Below are 12427 nucleotides of genomic sequence, written 5' to 3' on the forward strand. Positions count from 1 at the left end.
ATAGTAAGAAATTAACAAATAAAATTACTAAAAAAAAACAAATTAGATTACACGAAATTTACCACACAACTACTATTAATTAATAAAGAACACATGACCATTAATTCAACAACAATAACTGTAAGTGACGTCTATATTATCTAGTGCGAGGCGGCGAAGAAGTGAGCCCGACCACACCGCGCGCCACGCTTTTATAGCCTGAAAACCAGTTCAGTCCAGTGTACCACACTCGTACGCTTCAGTTGAGTTTTTTACAGCTTATTCGGCCTCTCCTGACGACGGTGCGTCCTCGCCCGTGTGATGACAAGAAAGTTGGTCTATTGAAACTTGATCAGGAGATGACTCTGTTATCGCGTGCGGTTGTTGTGAGGGAGGACTATCGTCATCATCATCGCCACCTAAAAATCACATCATTTTTATTATTACAACGTTAAATTAACATTACTTACATCGAAAGTAAGAGCGCATCCATTACTTTCGACACAACATCACTCGAAATGACTAATTGTGTAGAACACAATATCAAATTGAAATAAGAGCGCATCCATTATTTCATTTATTTCACATAGCAAGAGTGTCTCCATTGCTATCAACAGTAAGAGTGACTCCATTACTGTACAGCACACTAAGCAAGAGCGACTCCATTGCTTTCAACAGTAAGAGTGACTCCATTACTGTACAACACACTAAGCAAGAGCGACTCCATTGCTTTCAACAGTAAGAGTGACTCCATTACTGTACAACACACTAAGCAAGAGCGACTCCATTGCTTTCAACAGTAAGAGTGACTCCATTACTGTACAACACACTAAGCAAGAGCGACTCCATTGCTTTCAACAGTAAGAGTGACTCCATTACTGTACAACACACTAAGCAAGAGCGACTCCATTGCTTTCAACAGTAAGAGTGACTCCATTACTGTACAACACACTAAGCAAGAGCGACTCCATTGCTTTTGATAGTAAGAGTGACTCCATTACTATCATACAAGACTCCCGCAGGTCTTTAATATAATTAGGTTCTACGTATATGAACAGTAGTCCTAATAAAATGTCAGTTCTCACAAAACATTTATCAACAAATATAAGTTTTAAAAATGCAAGTAAAAATTACTTACTCTCAAAAAATGCGGCACACACATCAGGGGTCCATACCCCGCGCCAGGGCATCAGCATGGTCTTACCATAGAAACCAGCGACCAATTTTAGTTCATATCGGCCCTGCGACAACACCGCTAAAACCACATATGGTCCGCGCATACAGGAGTCTAGCTTGCCAACAGATTGACTCGCCTTTTGCACCAAAACAAAATCGCCATTTTGGAATGATTTTGGTGTCCTGCGATTTTTATTGACGCGAGCATCTTGAGATACACGGTTTTCCTTACGTCGAATAAAATATTTGCTATGTCTACTCGCTGCGGACAAAGTGATTTAAATTCCCTTTTAAAGTTAGACCAACTACGATCATTACTAAGCCACTCATTTAGCCACACTTTAGCATCTCCTTTCAAACAATATCCAATCCGAGATAAGCACTCACGATCATCCCAATAATTAGACAACCGTGCAGAGTCTACCTCCTCACACCATATATCGAAATCGTTGAAAGACGGATCGAAATTAGAAATATAAATGGAGTTCGATCTTACCGGAATTGTGCTCATCGCACTTACAAGTTTGTTGGTCACCTGATTAAGCACCAGGTCAGCGCTTGACTGGCACGCGCTGCTAGAACATGGCACCGGAGCGTTCTCAGTACCAATGTGCGAACAGTTAGTAGCGGGTGGTAACGACGCAGCGTCTCTTACGGAAGTAAGCAGCAAGCCCGATGGTGTTGCGCATGATGGAACAAGTCCCGAACTTGACGCCAGCGGTGCAAAGGGCTGATCCCCTTGCGGTGGTGTTGCTGAGCGCGGGCGTGGTGACACCACTGGTGGACATGGCTCAGCCACTTGCGTCACATTAGGACTGGAGGTATTGTCCAAAGCGTTAAGACGGTTCAATATCGTCTGTAACGTTTCTTCAAGTGCAGGGACAGGCACACCGTCCTTTTTACGTATTCGTCGCCTACCCTCCATTATTTTTTATAAAAACGTATGACACTCGCGTTTCAAACTGAACAAAGTAAAAACACGTGGGCGTAAATTTAAACTAAGCAGAAATGAGAACGAATCCCACTTCTGAAGTAAGAAATTAACAAATAAAATTACTAAAAAAAAAACAAATTAGATTACACGAAATTTACCACACAACTACTATTAATTAATAAAGAACACATGACCATTAATTCAACAACAATAACTGTAAGTGACGTCTATATTATCTAGTGCGAGGCGGCGAAGAAGTGAGCCCGACCACACCGCGCGCCACGCTTTTATAGCCTGAAAACCAGTTCAGTCCAGTGTACCACACTCGTACGCTTCAGTTGAGTTTTTTACAGCTTATTATATATTATATTGATAAGTAGTAAATCTTGATAGAGCAGTGTTGGCCTCAGCCTGTGACTTAGGTTCGATCCCCGTCTGTGCACCAGTGGACAATGGACACCAATGGACTTTCTATGTGCGTATTTAACAAGCGAAGGCGAAGTAAAACAACGTGATGAAACCGGCTTGTCTTTGACCCTTTAAGTCGACGGCGAGTGTCAAGCACCTGCCTATTAGATTGACAAATGATCAGGAAACAGGTACAGAAATCTGAGGCCCAGACCTAAAAAGGTTGTAGCGCCATTGTTTTACTTAACAGGGCTTAATTAAGTTTTATTTTCGGTGTCTTATGGCAAGATATATTCTTAATACATTAAAATATTTATTATAGTCAGTATCTCTGTGTGTTTTGGCAAATTTCTTATATATTTTGTTTCCCTTGGCAGTAAGTTAAATAAAAACGTTGTGTCTAAGTAAATCATATCTTACCCATGCGGTACATCTCTTAGAATGACACTGCAAGTTATTCCAAAAATTATACTAGCACTTATTAATTATACTAGCAATTATTTATAAGCGTGGCTCAAGTAACTTTTTTTAATAGAACAGGGGGCAACAAGGGGGCAGCAAGCCAGAGGGATCGCGAGTGCGGCCTTTTAAGAATTGATACGCTCTTTTCTTGAAGGACCCGAAGTCGAATTGGTTAGGAAATACTTCAGTGGGGAGCTGGTTCCACATAGAGGTGCGCGACAGAAAGTGCCTTAAAGAACGCTCAGACTGTTGTGGAATGACGGACCCACGTATACGGTAACGATGTACCTTAAGTATATCGCTTATTATTGTTACAGCGGGGACAATAAACACAGTTACGACTTGACAAATAAATTCTAAAATAATGAAAGTAGAATGTTGTGAAACTGACACACCAACGTAGTTATAATATCATTTACAACTTTTTACTCTAGACATAGACATAACTCTTATTACAAACAAAACACACACAAAATAACGATAACCAAAAAAATGATTTTTTTTATGTAACAGTGATACCGCCCGCCCATGGACATGGAAATTGCCAGGAGGCTCGCAAGTGCCTTGCCGGCCTATTTAGAAATAGTACGCTCTTTACTTGAAGGACCCTAAGTCGAATTGGTTCGGACATGTGTTATGGACGTTGACGTTCATATCAAATTAATTTAAATATAATTATTATTACTCACCTCCGCTAAGCAAGATGTTCCCGAACACTGTATTAATTTTATAAATTAATGTATCAAAATTACTTTCAGACTTACAGTCAAACCTGGATAAGTGGAGCTTAAAGGACCGCAATCTCTTTTTTCTTACAGAGGTTTCTCACTAAGTCGAGTTTCAGGGTCTATCTCACATATAGAGATCTATAAAACTATAGCAAACAAGCTTTGGTTTGAATTAAATAACAGTCCCTCGAAATTAACAAATAGTCATAAATAGCAAAAGTTAAATTCGTTCAACTGTCGCTTAAGGCCGATTTACATTATCTTAGTGTTTAGGAGAGTGCTTTAGGATAGTACTTTAGTTGAAACATGTAAACGCTACTTGCTTTAGTAAACGCTACGCTAAAGAACTTGCCTTTCAAGTTGTACTAAAGCACTCTCCTAAACACTAAGATAATGTAAATCGGCCATTATAGAGGTTTAGGCAAGTCTCAATCTCACTTATAGCGGTCCACGCGTGAATATGACAAACATTTGTGCAGGTTTCATGTTTCTCACTCATAAAGGTTTCAGAGGGCAAATAAGAAGACCTGGTAAATACTTTCATTACTAGAGTTTTCTCACTTACCCAGTTGTCACTTACTCAGGTTTCACTTAATAATCTCGCAATTACACAATTATTATTAATAAAATCTCGCGTACTCACTATAGCTTCGCAAAATTCACCTGTACACTGTAAATAAAAAAAAAACTCAAGAAATAAAATCCTTATTTGTTTATATAGTTCCAATCATTTTCACAATACTACCTATGAGTTGTAACCTTACCGGGCATTCACTTTCAAAACTGAATTATTAAATACAGTTGAAGGGAACAGACAGAACAGACAACAAAACAGACTTGGCAATGAGCCATTATTGCAGAGGCCAAGGATGCTGGAAAGATGTGAGGTGAAATTAAAAGAGCTGCACAAGACTGCACAAGACAGGATAGAGGACTCTGCTCTGGATGCCTTCTGACCATCTTAAGTTAAGCTAGGATTCTATCAGCTTTTACATGATGATTCGATTCCCAGTGAAATAATCATTTAGGTACATTACATGAAAACAGGTGCAGGCACTAAACTCCAATTAGAGGCCCGCGGGGTATAATGTTTGCTACTTACATTTGACCTGCATTTATGACCATGGCACTGTAATACACAGTATACAATTATTATTATTATTATTAACTCTTAGGTTTCTACGAAAAATTTGTGTACCAATCTTAATCGATAGAACACAAGACGGTTACAAATATTTTGCGATTGTTCACATGCACGAGTGACATTAGGTACTCTACTCTGAACCCATAGGTGTCTCATAAATTAACGTCGAGTAGTCGTGTGATAATCGTTAAAACCAGAATAAAAAAATCTGTCACGTATTTTTGAAAATCTTGCCAGTTCTTTTAACTTCTTGGAAGTTAATTAATTTTTTGTACATAAAATTACTGTTATATCCAACAATCCGACCGTATTAACAAATGCACTATGCAATGTTGGCAAAAGACTGCATATTTAGTCCGAATTACTAATTGGTATAACATTAGAATGTTTTTATAAGTACGAACAAAAAAGAAGATCTTTTATTAATGTTCTGTTCTTATCATTTACTATCACCTGACTTTGGCTCGACGTCCTGTGTAAGACCTTTTAACAATTGGTCCTTAATTGATTTAAACGAATTGAGGCTGACAAATGAGAACGCTTAAAGAATCGGAACATTATGTTACTTAACTTACTAGAATACAGAATAAAACTTATTATTAATTTTAAAAAATCTCGGTTGTCGAGTAATAGATTTACGTGTTAGAGCTTAAATCGCAGACCAATTAAACTAAGTAACGAGTACTTAAGAGAGGCCGGCTACGCACTCGCGAACCGTCTGGCATTGAGAGTGTCCATGGGCGGCGGTATCACTTAACATCAGGTGAGCCTCCTGCCCGTTTGCCTCCTGTTCTATATTAAAAAAAGCAAATAGCACATTGAAGTCTCCTATAACTTTTTCCAAAAATTATTGTGTTAGTCTGAATCAAAAATATCTATTCTTATAAAACAATCTCCACAGAGCAAGTCGGACCGAGTGAGGGGTAACAGAGAGGAGTGGAACTGGGAACACCGGAAATGTGGCGATTGGCGCGCGGACGTGACAGACGCGGGAGTTTTTTGTTATTTATGGTGGCGTTGTGTAAAAGATTGTCTTCTGGTTGCGTATAATTTTCATTGTGGTATTTTAGTTAATTAAAATTTGTTTTGTAAGGAATAAAACTTCCTAGGTTGAGTGTTTTGTTACTTTTAATATTTATCGTTTGTGATTTCCAAGACTATATATATTTAACGTAAATAAAAAAACTTACGTTGGATATGGCGTATGCACCTTCACTCTAAAAAAATATTATATAGTTCCTATTATAACACCTAATACACAATTTCAATAACCAAGTCCTACATAAAATCAGGTAAAACAGTTCTATGCCGAGTTATGAGGCCTTTACCTATCTAAAATCCTATGCTCTCTAACTTCTATTTACTGCTATCTATTTTATGCTAACAATAACTTTGACGATACGTTTTATATTCGACTGCAAACTAGCTATGTAAATATATTTGAACTTAACAATGTAAGACACGCACCAGCGTTGCACTGCAATATTAGGAATGTGAAATGACAATTTTAAAATTATCCAAAAACTTTGTTTTGCGGGACCATACGATATTCACATGTATTGGATACCTATCTTCTTTTCTCTTGTTACCGACCTACCCTTAATTGGAAAAGTTCCAAGTCAGTCCCCCTATTATATAAAAAAAAAAAAAAAAAAAATACGAATTACAACTTATAACCAGTTTTGATATAATGCTTTTGTTATGTACAAGTTAAAGCTACATTATTCAGCGTTTTATGCGATTGAGAGTATCACAGTTTAAGGCTTTTACTATTGTTTTGTCATCTGTCTTGTAATATAAGCATCCTTTCACCTAGTAGCCATCTGAGTCCCTTAATAACACACATATGAGTAGGCTTATGTAATGCCATATGACGGGAGATTGCAGGTTGAAATGGACAAAAATAATTACAGAATGGCACCCACGCGATGGAACACTTGGACATGAAGAGCTAACATCAGAAAATAATTGAAGCAGCTGGAAGAGGCCTATGTGTCACAAGACACGCTGATTACAAAAAAACGGGATATATGTTGTATTAGATTAGGTTATATTATGTTACTTAAATAAGTGTTAATATATTATACTGGGTGTCAGCAATAAAGGAATTACTATACATTAGGAATTATTATACATTAATTGTAATTCAAATCCAACTATCCAATAATTTTAAACCAACCGAGCGTAGCTGACCTTGCAAACAGTGTTACATTTATCTTGTAGTTTGGTACAGCCCGGGAGGCGTAACAGAGAAATACGGAAGCATAAACTCAATAGAATATTATCTACCTTAGAATGACACGCGCGACCGTTGCACTGAAAATTTAATAAATTAATACACAAACAGGTAAATAAGGTTTGGTAATCATGTTAATTATAATTATTTAAGATTAAAATGCTTGGAAATATGCTGGTGTTATAGGACAATCAAACTAGACAAAATCAACTGGTTGCTAATCATATAGGTTTATACTTGCTTTCATTTTAAAAGAAATCACATTTGACGTAACTTGTGTGAGTTGTTTGACTGTATGTTAATGTTTTTATAAAGAATAATGTAAAATCTATAGTTGCTATATTGTGAATATGTGATTACCACGTACATGTCTACATAATAAAAATCAGATCAATGTATTCAAAATATTGTAAAAACTATATTAAAAGAGTATGTATGGAGTTTCTTTCCCATTCGTCTCCATATAAAAGTACATTTTGGAAGTGCCTTTTAAATACACATTCAGTTAATCTTTAAGTTTAAGTGAATGTGTATGTGCATGGCTCTCCACGGTCAAACCTCTTTTTGGTGTCTGTAGCTACAGTTTATATATATCGTTAAATTTATAAAACAAATTAAGAACGCTGTATTTGGGGTAGACAATTGTATACACGATTGAGCAACTCATTTGACGGAAATATAGGGCATTAATATATCATTTTTATCTACCTATTATATGAGGAGTGTCTACCCAAAAGGTTATATCTACATGTTAAGTAAAATTTCAGGAAACAATAGAATAGTGAAAGAAAGAACCAAGCTATAAATGTAATCGTTTTTTTTTTCTCTATGTTTGAAGGTTACCCGTAGTACAATTTTTTACCCTCTACACACAGAATTTTAAGAGATAAAAAAAAAAGTATCTTGTATTTATTGTATTTTGGTCAGACACCTAATAAAATATAACCTTATGGTTGGACTCAATTGTAAATATAACCTTATGATTGGACTCATTTGTAAATATAACTTTATGATTGGACTCATTTGTAAATATAGCTTAATAAGTATTTATTTCTCTTATCAAACGAAATTTACTTAAACATATTATAAACTAAGCCTAATTACTACTAAGTTGGTTACTTAATAAAGCCTTCTAAATTATTTGAATAGGTACAATGTATTCTTCTACAAATGAAAAAAAGCGAATCTGTGCAGGCAGCATACTTAAATCTATACCCTCAATTGACCTATATCTTGTTCCAAACACTGACAAGATTCATTATCGTCATCCCTATGTTCACTATTTTCATTAACTTCTCTGACATTGCTTCTACTATCATTGATTAAACGATTATACCATTCTAATTCTGGTACAGTCATCCAATCATCACCAAACTGTTTAGTTAAAATATTATAGACATCTTTTTTTTTATTAGAATTAAGTATAGAATCACTGACATTTAGTTTTTCTAGTGCGGTAGAATGTCTTTTAGCTTTCTTACACAATGACAAAAAGTTTTCATTACTCTCAAACCTATAGTGTTCATAAGGTTTTATTTTACAATCAAGAGTTCTACCCTGGGATCTCTTAATTTTTTTTAATTGTATGCGTTTAAGAGACTGTATACCAGTTAGTTTTATTATAATAACTCTCTAAACCTTTGACATCATAGAGGAACCAGTTTTCTCCCCAGATCATGTGCTTTCCATGTTTTGCTAATATTTTATAGTATTCTTCTTTGTTTATGATGATGGGTATTTCTCTGATTTCTTTTTCTAACCTTCCAAAGACCCTATAAGCTGGAAGAAAACTGTGTCCCCTAACTGGAAAAACAATGACAATATCCTTTATGTTGTTATTACTATTCATGAGCCAGTACATTAAAAGATGAATTAAATGACTATTTTTGTTCTGGCCCCCACAGCCATCACAAAATAATCTGAGTGTTCTTACATGGTCAGGTATGTCTAGCTCAATCAGAAATGAGTACAAAAAACTCAAAAAAACGACCAAGAATCGTTATATAAATATTGTGTGAATGTGTTTTAGCAATACGTTTTTTAGACAAATGTAACCTTTTGTACGGTTTTATTTGCGAGTTTATGAATTTGTATGTAAATTAAAAGCTTTTTGGTCAAAATTTAAATCTTCTGCAAAAAAGTTAAAAAGTTACAGCGTTTTGGTCAGTCATGCTGTCTTTAAGTCACATTTTATATAAAAAAGAAAGCGTTTTAGATAATTTTATTTAGTCGGGATTGTACTTTTTAATGTACTGACCCAGAATCAAGAAAAAAAAAACATATTTCTATTTTTGTAGATATAACCTTTTGCGTGGACACTCCTCATATGTAATTTAAACTTACTATATTAGGAGCAGTGTTGGCCTAGTAGTAGTAAACTTCAGCGGTTGAGGTCGTAGGTTCGATCCCAGGCTGTACACCAATTAACATTTTTTCTCTGTGCGCATTTAACATTCGCTCGAATGGTGAAGGAAAATATCTTGTGGAATTCGGCTTGCCTTAGACCCAAAAAGTCGACGGCGTATGTAAAGCACAGGTGGCTGACCTACTCGCCTATTAGATTGACAAATGATCATGAAACAGATACAGAAATATGAGGCCCGGATAAGAAAGGTTGTAGCGCCACAGATTTTTTTAAACTCACCAAATTGCTTCTAAAAACTCCTAACGTTATGATAATTAGCCCTAGATCCTTAGTTAGATTATGATTATGATTAATGTTCCAAAGCCAGGCGAGTATGTATGCATAGGCATACATAAGTGACTTCTTTCACGCGATTCTCTCCAGTTTTTAAATAAAAAACTACTTTAGTCACGTAAGGTAAACGAAGTAAGTGGTGAACTATACCTTTGACATACAAATGTTTAGTACTCCATCACACTAGAAAAAAACATACATATATGGAATTAGCGTCTATTTTGACTCAGTTGTGAAACACATGAACATAGCAGCTGGAACTCGTACAACAATAATTGTTCATTAAGATCATTTGGCGAACAAAAATTATTATCGGAATGATTTTTGTCCCATGTCCCATTGAAACTTACAGAGTTCTTTCTAAGTCTTTACTCCAAATGTTAGGATTAGCGACTTGGCCTTATCCTTAGGCAAGGAATTAGATTAGAAAATAATAATAATAAAGCCCGTTTAATTTCCAAATCATGACAAAAAATAATATATACAGCTTAGATTTTTTACATTTTATAGATTATTCTAATCTTGTTATCCTACATATATCCTATTTCCTAGCTACCTTCACTGCCATCGAACGGAACCCCTTCACGGGTAAAGGCCTCCTACAGCTTTTTCCAACTGACTCTGTCCATGGCTTTCCTTCTCCATTCGCTTCCTGCTACCGCTTCTATTTCGGGTTGGGTTTTAAATGTCGTCGCACGAATTTGATGATACTGATTATGCAGGAGTCTCGGGGGACCTTCGTCTTCGATAATCTCTTATACCCAATAGAAAAGTAGACGATGGCGGATTGTTTACAAATTTCAATACATCGCACAAAACTTTGATTTTTTTTTAAATACTTAGACGCGTTTCCGGCAGCAAAAATCACTTGGAGGTGTTCCAATGACGGTCCGTGCGTAAATATAAAATTCGTGCGACGAAATTCGAAACTATTACCTCTATTTCTTCTATCCACCTTTTTTTATGCTTTGTATACGATTTCAAATTTCGAGTCTGAGACAGTCATTTTTCGTACCTTACGAGCAAGTCCTAATCATGCGAACGCTTTTATAAAAAACCCTTAATTATATGGATACGAAGATATTTTAACCTTACCGACGATTTGCAGAATGGACCAAAACACTGAAAATAGAACAGAGTTTCATATCTTTATATATGTAAACTGTGATACTATTTTTACGTGCGTACCGGCAGATCTATTATGAATGTACATTAGAATTTTTATTATTTAAATATCTATTTGTTTTTATTGAACATAAACCGTCACATAATTTTTAATATGTAAATTAATAAATAAGTACCAATAATAATGTTATTTACCTCGACTGATGAAAGGTCGCCTTTCACCTACAAAATATAAAATATTAAGTGAGGGTTCCTACAAAAATTACACTAAGTTTAACTTTGTAATTTATTCGTTTGTATATTTTGATTAAGTATCTACAATAATTTTAACTGAGAAGGATTTTTAAAAAAATCAACTTAAAATAAGTATATTTAGTTTATATAAAGATACAATGGCATAGGTAGGATAAGTTTCAACATATTTTTTTAGTATTATTACACTTTATATAAAGCAAATTATACACACTACAACGGCGTATAAAATAGGCAGCGGCCCTCCATACCACTGCTAGTTTGGAATAAAACGTACGACGAAATTATTGATTTAAATTTAACACCAGGTTTGAAGTAGTTAGTTGTAAAAAAAAATGTTCAAAGGTTGATGGAACGTGAAAATATTTCTTGGTTTTATAACGCGTTAAAAAAATATATTCTACCTTCGCCGTGGAATTGAATCCAACTGCCTGCAAATATTATTCATATTATATGTAAAGTATTGACATAATTGAATGGATCATTTTAGCTGTTTGCAGGTTTGACAACCCAACTACAATACTTCAGTAGCGGATATATTTCTGTGTCCGTTTTCAATAAACACTTAGTCCATTGCTGAATCATTTATTTTAAAGGCAAGGGGGAAACGGACAGGATGCTCAGCTGACGTTAAGTGATACCGCCCGCCGCCCATGGACTAATGGCAGAGGGCTTGCGAATGCGTTGCCGGCCTTTTGAAATGGGTACACTCTTTACTTGAAGGACTCTAAGTTGAATTGGTTCGGAAATACTTCAGAAATAGTTATTTAGTTATCTTTTAAAAATATCAATCAAGTTAAGACTTAAAACAAAAATCTTGGTGATTAAAAAGAGTGGCGGAGAGTTTTTTGCCAGTTCTTCTCTTCCGTTCCACGCCCTTGATTTGAGAACGCTAGTAAATGTAAAATTAGAAGCATTTAATGTATATTTCTTTCTTTTGACGTTCATAAGTGTACATTGTGTTACCTACATGAATAAATAATTTTTGACTTTTGACCACATAAAAATACGTTACTTTAATCCATGGCATTAAACGTGGGATTTCTGCACTAGTGGGCATATTTCTACACGTTTATGAAGCTAATACAGAAATCGCAATACTTCTTCGAAACATGCGTTTCAGAGTAAAATACCTTAATATTTGAAAAATACTTACTGCTTTCAATTTCATATTTTTGCATATCTATTTAAATGAGATAAAATTTTCAATTAAAATAATTATCATTTTAAAAGTAATTATACTGCTCTCGCGCTCATACTCATAGTTGAGTAATTTTTGTGTTTA

At 35.2% G+C, this 12427-nt stretch overlaps 1 long non-coding RNA gene across 1 annotated transcript; it reads right to left on the bottom strand.

Annotated features, from left to right (window-relative positions):
• Positions 1-6281: 6281 nt before the first annotated feature.
• On the bottom strand, positions 6282-11574 carry LOC125062944. Its single transcript, XR_007119432.1, has 6 exons — positions 11547-11574; positions 11086-11112; positions 10861-10887; positions 9916-9948; positions 7121-7147; positions 6282-6308 (listed from the first exon to the last, which is right to left on the bottom strand). It is a non-coding gene; the product is annotated as an uncharacterized LOC125062944 (long non-coding RNA).
• Positions 11575-12427: the final 853 nt, after the last annotated feature.

Source organism: Pieris napi, assembly GCF_905475465.1.
Source record: "Pieris napi chromosome W unlocalized genomic scaffold, ilPieNapi1.2 SUPER_W_unloc_1, whole genome shotgun sequence".
Lineage (NCBI taxonomy): Eukaryota > Metazoa > Arthropoda > Insecta > Lepidoptera > Pieridae > Pieris > Pieris napi.